This window comes from Oncorhynchus tshawytscha, linkage group LG09, assembly GCF_018296145.1.
Source record: "Oncorhynchus tshawytscha isolate Ot180627B linkage group LG09, Otsh_v2.0, whole genome shotgun sequence".
Taxonomy (NCBI): Eukaryota; Metazoa; Chordata; class Actinopteri; order Salmoniformes; family Salmonidae; genus Oncorhynchus; species Oncorhynchus tshawytscha.
The window spans coordinates 11,742,127-11,753,197 of record NC_056437.1 but is presented as its reverse complement, the minus strand read 5'-3'; positions in this window follow the sequence as shown (position 1 = coordinate 11,753,197).

Below are 11,071 nucleotides of genomic sequence, written 5' to 3'. Positions count from 1 at the left end.
CTGCCACACATCTATCAATATGTCTCTGATCTTACATTTGGCCTCACCTCTACCCAGTGGAACATTAATATGAATTATATCGTGTTTTAAAGCTCTTTTGACTATCTGGTATACAATTTCATTCCCTTCCACACCCAAATAGGCTGGGACCCAGCACAATCTCACTACCACACCCAGTCTCTCAATTCTCCATAAGAAAAGAATGCCTCCAATAGCAGGTCACTCCTATTAGATTTTCCAGATGATAAACTATTCAATACAGATAGAGAATCTGAGCATACTATAATTCTGACAGGTTGTATGTCCTCCACCCATTTTCCCTACCAAGGTTAGATCAACAACAGGATATGGTAGTAACCATGGAGGAACATCCCCTATCACCACAGAAGTGCCAACTTCCAACTCCCCCAAACCACTTTCATCAGCAAGCTTTCCAACTTTCCAATCACAACCACTGCCATGTCTACTAGTATATTCCCAACAGTCATCTAGAAATGTAACAATGGGAAGGACAATCTCACAGCCATTCAGCCTAACCCAATGACAATTTTTTATACCATATATACCAAAGGCATCTCACCTGCCTCCAGTAGAATGGCACATGCAGATGCAGATATTGATTTAAATGCACCAATACATATCCTTAAAGCTATATACTAGATTCTGTCCTGCTTCTGAAGCCAAGTCTCGCCACTGTTCCATAAACAATACAGCGTAATCAATTGTCATCCTGATCAAAGCTCTATAAATATCCAGCAACGATTGAATGTCAGCATAAGATTCACCACCTTCTTGCACGTTGTTTCAACATGTATTACATAATATTTCAATGTATATTGCTCATTGAACCATATAACCAAATATGTGTACTTAGAAACCCTCCACATAGGCTGTCCATACAGAAAAAAACAGTATATTATCAGCAACTTTCTTCTTCGAGAAGAACATACAGCAAGACTTCACTACTGACAATTTAAAACCCCAGTCAGTTGACCATCTTTCAACATCCAATATAGCTTGTTGAATAGATTTGGTCACATGAGAGACATTCCTTCCCCTCTTCCAAACAGCTCCATCCTCAGCATATAGGAAAGCCCCAATATCCCTACCTACCTTCAAAAACACATCGTTAATCATAATATTGAACAAAATAGGACTGATAGAACTGCCTTGAGGAATACCATTGTCAACTCGATAGGAATCAGATAAAATCGACCATATTTGAACTCAAAAGTGATTATTAAATAAGGTCAAAACTAATTTATACAATCTCCCACCAATACCAAGTGTTTCCATCTTAATCAGTAGGCCTTCTCGCCACATAGTGTCGTGTGCCTTTTCAATGTCAAAAAAATCATTTTTTTCAACTTCATTGCTCACCTTTACTAATGCATCCAATGTAGATCTAGCTATGTTCCAGGAAATTTGACAATCTGTTGACTATCAGCTTTTCCATCAGTTTACATAAGTCTGAGGTCAGTGCCATTGGAATGTAACTATCAGCACATGAAGGGTCCTTACCAGGATTTACAAAAGGTAATATTACTGCATGTTTCCAACCAGAATGTATAACCCCCTCACTCCAAATCATATTAAAGAATCCCAGAAGAACGTGCATGACCTCATCAGGTAGATGCTTAAACATGAAACCAAGATTGAACTCTTTGGCCTGAATTGTAACGGCTCTCTTCTATCTCCTCCTCTGACGAAGAGGTAGAACAAGGATCAGACCAAAATGCAGCGTGATGATGATTCATGATATATTTTAATGAAGGAAAACCTATACATACAGAAACTACAAAACTAACGGAATGAAATAATGAAAACCGAAACAGCCTATCTGGTGAAAAATACAAAACACTAAGACAGGAACAATCACCCACAAGCACACAGTGAAACCCAGGCTACCTAAATATGGTTCCCAATCAGAGACAACGAGAATCACCTGACTCTGATTGAGAACCTCAGGCAGCCATAGACTATGCTAGACACCCCTACTCAGCCACAATCCCAATACCTACTAAAACCCCCAATACCACAACACAACACAAAATAACCCCATGTCAATAATATATAAACACAAAATACTAAGACCAGGGCGTGACATGAATGCCAAGCGTCACGTCTGGAGGAAACCTTTTTCAGCGGTAGGAACTGGGAGACTAGTCAGGATCAAGGCAAAGATGAATGAAGCAAAGTACAGAGAGATCCTTGATGAAAACCTGCTCCAGAGCATTCAGGACCTCAGACTGGTGTGAAGGTTTTGGTCACGTGGACTGGGATAGGTTCCGGGTAGCCTCCAAGAATAACATCGACGAATGCACTGATACGGTGACTGAGTTTATCAGGAAGTGTATAGGAGATGTTGTACCCACTGTGACTATTAAAACCTTCCCTAATCAGAAACTGTGGATAGATGGCAGCATTCACGCAAAACTGAAAGCCCGATGGCAAGATGACTGAGAATATGGCCGAATACAAACAGTGTAGTTATTCCCTTCGTAAGGCAATCAAACAGGCAAAACGTCAGTATAGAGACAAAGTGGAGTCGCAATTCAACGGCTTAGACATGAGAAGTACGTAGCGGGGTCTACAGCCAATCACGGACTACAAAAGGAAAAACAGCCAAGTCACAGACACCGATGTCTTGCTTCCAGACAAGCTAAACACCTTCTTTGTCCGCTTTCAGGATAACACAGTGCCACCGACGTGGCCCACTACCAAGGACTGTGGGCTCTCCTTCTCCGTGGCTGACGTGAGTAAGACGTTTAAGCGTTAACCCTCGCAAAGCTGCCGGCCCCTATACGGCATCCCTAGCTGCGTCCTCAGAGCATGCGCAGACCAGCTGGCTGGAGTGTTTACAGACATATTCAATCTCTCCCTATGCCAGTCTGCTGTCCCTACATGCTTCAAAATGGCCACCATTGTTCCTTTACCCAAGAAAGCAAAGGTAACTGAACTAACTAAATGTAGCACTCACTTCTGTCATCATTAAGTGCTTTGAGAGACTAGTCAAGGATCATATCACCTCTACCTTACTTGACACCCTAGACCCATTTCAATTTGGTTACCGCACCAATAGATGCAGATGATGCAATCGCCATCGCACTACATACTATCCTATCCCATCAGGACAAGAGCAATACCTATGTAAGAATGCTGTTCATTGACTATAGGGAAAGGGGGGTACCTAGTCAGTTGTCTAACTGAATGTATTCAACTGAAATGTGTCTTCTGCATTTAACCCAACCCCCCTGAATCAGCTCAGAATTCAACACCATAGTACCCTCCAAGCTCATAATTTGTTTAATTATTTTTTTATTTAACCTTTATTTAACTAGGCAAGTCAGTTAAGAATAAATTCTTATTTACAATGACGGCCTACCCCAGCCAAACCCGGACGACGCTGTGGAGAAACTGAAACGGTCCACCCACACAGACAGTATGATGAAGAAGCCGCAACATTGCCTCTTCAACCTCAGGAGGCTGAAGAAATTTGTCTTGGCACCTAAAACCCTCACAAACTTTTACAGATGCACAATTGAGAGCATCCTGTCGGGTTGTATCACCGCCTGGTACGGCAACTGCACCGCCCGCAACCGCAGGGATCTCCAGAGGGCCCAATGCATCACCAGGGGCAAACTACCTGCCCTCCCAGGACACCTACAGCACCCGATGTCGCAGGAAGGCCAAAAAGATCATCAAGGGCAACGACCACCCGAGCCACTGCCTGTTCACCCCGCTATCATCCAGAAGGCGAGGTCAGTACAGGTGCATCAAAGCTGGGACCGAGAGACTGAAAAACAGCTTCTATCTCAAGGCCATCAGACTGTTAAATAGCCATCACTAGCACATTAGAGGCTGCTACCTTATATACATAGACATGAAATCACTGGCCACTTTAATAATGGAATACTAGCCACTTTAATATTTTTTATTTTGCATTACTCATCTCATATTTCTTAAACTCCTGACCGTTAGCAATAAGGCTTCTGGCATTCCACTGAACGATGACAAAACCCATAACTCTAATTGTCATCATACTGAGACATTCCATCATTAGTATTATTAGGGAAAGAGAGGTTGTTGATGGAGGAGAAGAGTGAGGGACAGATTGGGAAAGATGGCGGAAGTGGATGCTGAGTTTGAATCAAGTATCGCATCAAGCAAAGTTGGTGAAGACGAATGATCTGAATGGACAACAGTAGTATCAAAAACTGAAAGAAAATGGTCTGAAATTGGAGTGGAGGAAACGTATATTAGAGATATAATAATGAATCACTTCTTGTTGGGATGCATTTGTTGAGTAAGGATGCATATGTGGGAGACCCATTTGAGGTGTCAAATTGTGAAGTATGCGCTGGGAAAAGTGGAGTCTGAAATAGTGACCAGGAATGGTCTTATTTTGATTAATGGTATTTCTGAAGAACAGAGGAAGATTGCAATGAGTCTCAATAGAATCTGGACAACAGAAGTTTTGTGTTTTGAACTTCGGAGTAGAGCACCTGTCAAAGGAGTCATCTCAGGGGTGACGACAGATGTTCAGGTTGAAAATCTAAAGAGAATTCCTAGTGTGGTTGGTGCCCGGCGTCTGACCCGCTGGATGAATGAACAAAAAGAAGAAAGTCTGTCGGTCCTGTTGTTTTTTGATAAAGAGCAAATACCTACGCATGTGAAGCTTGGTTATGTAAGATACGCTGTAGCTTTTGTCCCCAAACCATTGCAGTGTAAGAATTGTATAAGATTTGGTCATGTTTCTAATGTGTGCAGATGGACAGAGTATATTGAAGATAGGTGTGTAGAAGGACGACGGTGTTGCCATTGTGGTGGGGATCATGATCCCAATTTCCTGGAGTGCACTGTACGGGTAAAGGAGATTGAGGTGGCAAAAGTTAGTGCGGTCAATCAAATCTCCTATGCGAAGATGATGAAAAGAATTGAGAACAAGTGATGCTAGTGAAGATATGGTACGGGACGCATCGTAGCCTGTAGTAAATGTTTGCTGCCAGTCAAAAAAATACCATGTGTGTTAAAAAGTTGGATTTTGAGGCATTCATTGCCACAGATGTAAACTGTAAGTACAAGTTTCAAATACGTTTAAGAAACTGGACATTATTGTGGCTATGGCAGAAAAGTTTTTGGGACTTAAGGATTTTACATCTGAAGGCTTGCAAGGGGTACTGGTGCCGGAAGACCCTCCCAGGTTCCCCTTGAGCCTGTTATTTTTTAACGGAAAAGTTGTTTGACTTTGTTTAGTTTATTTATATATTTTTTGGTAGTTTGGTGTTTTTTTTGTTGGTATTTTGTCAAATTTTGGGGGATCCTGTTTCCATCCCACACAGTAGGTGGCAGGATGCACATTACATTGTGCACTCGCAAATATACCATAGAAGAAGTATTATTATTATTATTAGTAGTAGTAGTAGTCAACATATCAACAATCACGGCAACAGTAATATATGTAACTCCTAAAAACTCTGTTGCTGCTTCCACAATGATTTTCAACTTGGCAGTTCTTTCCACAAATGCAGTCAGGTTGATAACCTTTCCAATGAAGGCCATAAATTCAATCTGATTAACTGCCAAGGTGTCCACTGAACAGGTCTCGTAACCATGTCAGGACTAGCATAAGCAACATTTCCTACAGTAGGTCCACTTCTTCCAGTACTGTCCCTATTGTCTCCATCATTCTGCCTAATAGTTCCACCAATTTGCCTTGCAGCCTCTGCATAACAGACATTATGAGTGATTTTATATATTTGGGGCTCTCTACCCTCTTTCTGCACCTGGAATTCACCAAATGCTGCACTGTGTTCTCCCCACAATTATAACAGTTAACCTTGACATTGTTCTCACATTCACCATAATCATGTTCCCCCCCACAATTACAACAGTTAACCTTGACATTGTTCTCACATTCACCATAATCATGTCCCCCCACAATTACAACAGTTAACCTTGACATTGTTCTCACATTCACCATAATCATGTTCCCCCCACAATTACAACAGTTAACCTTGACATTGTTCTTACATTCACCATAATCATGTCCCCCCATAATCACAATTACAACAGTTAACCTTGACATTGTTCTCACATTCACCATAATCATGTCCCCACCATAATCACCCACAATTACAACAGTTAACCTTGACATTGTTCTCACATTCACCATAATCATGTCCCCCACAATTACAACAGTTAACCTTGACATTGTTCTCACATTCACCATAATCATGCCCCCCCCACAATTACAACAGTTAACCTTGACATTGTTCTCACATTCACAGTAACAGTTGACATGTTCCCCCCACAATTACAACAGTTAACCTTGACATTGTTCTCACATTCACCATAATCATGCCCCCCACAATTACAACATTTAACCTTGACATTGTTCTCACATTCACAGTAACCATGTTCCCCCCACAATTACAACAGTTAACCTTGACATTGTTCTCACATTCACCATAATCATGCCCCCCACAATTACAACAGTTAACCTTGACATTGTTCTCACATTCACCATAATCATGCCCCCCCATAATCACAATTACAACAGTTAACCTTGACATTGTTCTCACATTCACCATAATCATGTCCCCCCACAATTACAACAGTTAACCTTGACATTGTTCTCACATTCACAGTAACCATGTTCCCCTCCACAATTACAACAGTTAACCTTGACATTGTTCTCACATTCACAGTAACCATGTTCCCCTCCACACTTGGCACATCTTTTCTTTCCTTTGCACAGAGTAGCTACATGTCCCATTCTTCAGCATTTAAACACCTTCATGGAGCTGGGACAAACTCTCTAACACTGAAAGCCAGGTAGCCCATCTGTACCTTCTTAGGCAAAACTTGCTCAAACATTAATAGTACTGACAGGCTTTCACTTCTCTGCCCCTCTTTTGGCTTCAACTACTATGCCCCAGTCTACATTTTCTTTTATATCATCTATAGAGTGTGGAACCCCAGAAATGACCCCGCTCAGCTTAGCCGAAGATCCAGGGACATGACATGTGATTTTCTTCCCATTTTCAGAATCTTCCCTTGCTGAACATTGTCAGCACAGAATATTAACAGTCGACCATTAACAATGAACGGGGCTAATGTGATTTCACCTATCTCTTTCTTTTTGGCATTGGTTAATCGAATAGGGTATAGATGAGACCCTGTGTTCACATCAAACACGATTACAACTTTCCACTCCAACACATCATTAATATGGTTATTCACTACTTTCGTCCTCTTCATGCATTCAACACTAGAACTGCCACTGCTGTCAGCAGTGCTTTAACCTTTCACCACAGACCATCCAGGTCCTTGACTTTCATCATTCCCACCCATACCATCATAACTATCACCCATGTCGACCCCAGTTCAGCACAGCTGTTGCTAAACCGCCTACCACAATATGAAAGGATGGATTCTATCTCGCTTCTCCACCGACCCTTGAGACCACAAACACATTTTTTCACTGTCGCTCCGTGCTTCCTCCCCACATAGAATTAGGAATTAGAATACTACTAGAATGGACATGAACCTTCTTATGATGGAATAAAGGTCAGCCATTTTGGTCGGAGTTAGTCAACCATGGTTTGCCAGTGCTGCAGTGGTAGAAAAAGTGGTCATATTTGAGTATACGTTTTTAAAAAATACCTTATTAATAAAAAGTGACTCAAGTAAAAGTGAAAGTCACCCAGTCAAATACTACTTGAGTAAAATTCTAACAGTATTTGGTTTTATATATACTTAAGTATCAAAAGTAAAACAAATTGCAAATATATACTTAAGTATCAAAAGTAAGAGTCTAAATCTTGTTTTTTAGTTTACGGACAACCAGAGGCACACTCCAACACTCCAACATAATTTACAAACGTAGCATGAGTGTTTAGTGAATCTGAGAGATTGGAGGTAGCAGGGATGAACAGGGATGTTCTCTTGATGAGTACGTACGTGCACTCAACCTGGTCTCTGAGCATTTCGTACTATTCTGTACGTAAAGCCAAGACACTCCATTAAGTATGTTATGTTTGGTATGGTTACATAATACAGATGGTTACTTAAGGCAAAAACGGCAGGGAGGTGGTTAGTCATGGTGGATGGGTATGCATATAACACGAACGTCTAGCAACCCAAAGCTTGCAAGATCAAATCTCATCATGGACAACTTTAGCATTTTAGCTAATTAGTAACTTTTCAACTACTTACTACCTTTTATCTACTTTGCAACTACTTAGCATGTTAGCTAACCCTTCTCCTAAGCCTAACTTTAACCTTTTTAGCTAATCCTGCAACTAACCTTCACCCTTTCTCTATGGTCTCTATGGTCCCCTGCCCCCTCAGAGAGGATATGAACATGGCAGAAATGTCTAGAGTGACAGGAAACTAGTTGTAAAACTGGAGAAAAACATTCTCAGCCTCATTGCAAAATGTGTAGAATAGCATGAGATTACCTAGAAAATGTCACATTTTCCTCTCTGCCCCATGGCAATATGTGTATAATTGCAGGAAATGTACTTTAAATAGCAACATCTTCTCTCAGCCTCCTCGAGAAATGTGTAGAATAGCATGAGATTAGCTATAAAACTGCACATATTGTCTTTGCCCCATGGCAAAATGTGTAGAATTGTAGGAAGTTAGCAGTTTCCCAAAAATGTTAATAATTATTTGGGGGGAGAGGGCTTGCTCAGACCTTGCGGGCCCCCCTTGAAACTACAGCATGCCACTTAGATTAATCAGTTCATATAGGTTAGTGCTAGTTGACATCTGCAGAAGGCCTACATACATGCACTACACTGCAGGCTACTGTTCAGTATTCAGAGGCTCAATAACTTTTCCAAATTCAATTTCATGCAGTCTATGGTTCAACCACTAGATGTCGATAGAGACCCACAGTAGTAGTAGAGCAGAGCTCAATCAATAGGTCTTTGGTCCAATTTATTCCAGGCAGGTTCCACTTCCAGTTTTGATGATACAAGACAGGTACGTTGGCCACACCCACTAATTGCCCACACCTGATGCCAATTGTTTTATTTAACGTTTATTTAACTAGGAAAGTCAGTTAAGAACAAATTCCTATTTACAATGACGGCCTACCCCGGTTGTTAACAGTTTAGGTGCAGTATTGCATTGAGAGAGCAAGTGGTAAGAGGAAGCTAGACATGATTCATTGTTGTCCATCATATTGAGTATGGGCTGCTTTTTTTTCTCCCGTAAAAAAAAAAATCCATATCTTCCCCCAACAGATACACAGATGACGCGATCTCTATTGCATTCTACACTGCCCTCTCCCACCTGGACAAGAGGAACACCTATGTGAGAATGCTGTTTTGGAATTTTATTAGGATCTCCATTAGCTGTTGCAAAAGCAGCAGCTACTCTTCCTGGGGTCCACACAAAACATGACATAATACAGAACATTCATAGAAAAGAACAGCTCAAGGACAGAACTGCATCCATGTTTTCTTAAAGGCACACGTAGCCTACATATCAATACATACACACAAACTATCAAATAGGAGAGAGGCGTTGTGCTATGAGGTATTGCTTTATCTGTTTTTTTGAAAGCAGGTTTACTGTTTATTTGAACAATATGAGTTGGAACAGAGCTTAAAGTTCACATCATTAAGGAATTAACATGGGCCACACACCAACACATGAAGAAGGCATGATAATGCCTCTTCCCCCACAGGAGGCTGAAATATTTGGCATAGGCCCTCAGATCCTCAGTTCTACAGCTGCACCATTGAGAGCATCTTGACTGGCTGCATCACCGCTTGGTATGTCAACTGCTTGGCATCTGACCGCAAGGCGCTACAAAGGGTAGTGCGTACAGCCCAGTAAATCACTGGGGCCCAAGCTCCGTGCCATCCAGGACCTCCAAACTGTACCAGACAGTGTCAGAGGAAGGCCCTAAAAATTGTCAAAGACCCCAGCCACCCTAGTCATAGACTGTTCTCTCTGCTATTGCATGCAAGCGGTACCGATGCACCAAAGCAGGCAAGAACAGGACCCTGAACAGCTACTACCCTCAAGCCATAAGACTGCTAGTTAGTTAAACAAATACAGTGCATTCAGAAAGTATTCAGACCTCTTGACTTTTTCCACAATGTTACATTACAGCCTTATTCTAAAATTGATTTTTTAATTTTTATTCTCATCTACACATAATACCCCATAAAGACAAAACAAAAAGTTTATACATTTTTGTAACTTTCTTCAAACATTACATTTATTCAGACCCTTTACTCAGTATTTTGTTGAAACACCTTTGGCAGAGACTACAGATTCGAGTCTTCTTGGGTATGATGCTACAAGCTTGGCACACCTGTATTTGGGGAGTTTCTCCAATTCTTCTCTACAGAACCTCTGAAGCTCTAATAGGGATGGTGCCAGGTTTCCTCCAGACGTGACGCTTGGCATTCAGGCCAAAGTGTTCAACCTTGGTTTCATCAGACCAGAGAATCTTGTTTCTCATGGTCTGAGAGTCCTTTCGGTGTTTTTTGGCAAACTGTATGCAGGCTGTCATGTGCCTTTTTACTAAGTGGCAGCTTCTACCATAAAGGCCTGATTGGTGGAGTGCTGCAGGGAAGGTTTTCCTTCTGGAAGGTTCTCCCATCTCCACAGAGGAACTCTGGAGCTCTGTCAGAGTGACAGTCGGGTTCTTGGTCACCTCCCTTACCAAGGCCCTTCTCTCCCGATTGCTCAATTTGGCCAGGCAGCAAGCTCTAGAAAGAGTGTTGGTGGTTCCAAAATTCTTCCATTTTAAGAATGATGGAGGCCACTGTGTTCTTGGGGACCTTCAATGCTGCAGACATGTTTTGGTACCCTTCAGCAGATCTGTGCCTCGCCACAATCCTGTCTCGGAGCTCTACAGACAATTCCTTCAACCTCATGGCTTGGTTTTTGCTCTGACATGCACTGTCAACTCTGGGACCTTATAAAGGCAGGTGTGTGCCTTTCCAAATCATGTCCAATCAATTGAATTGACCACAGGTGGACTCTACAATCAAGTTGTAGAAACATCTCAAGGTTGATCAATGGAAACAGGATGCACCTG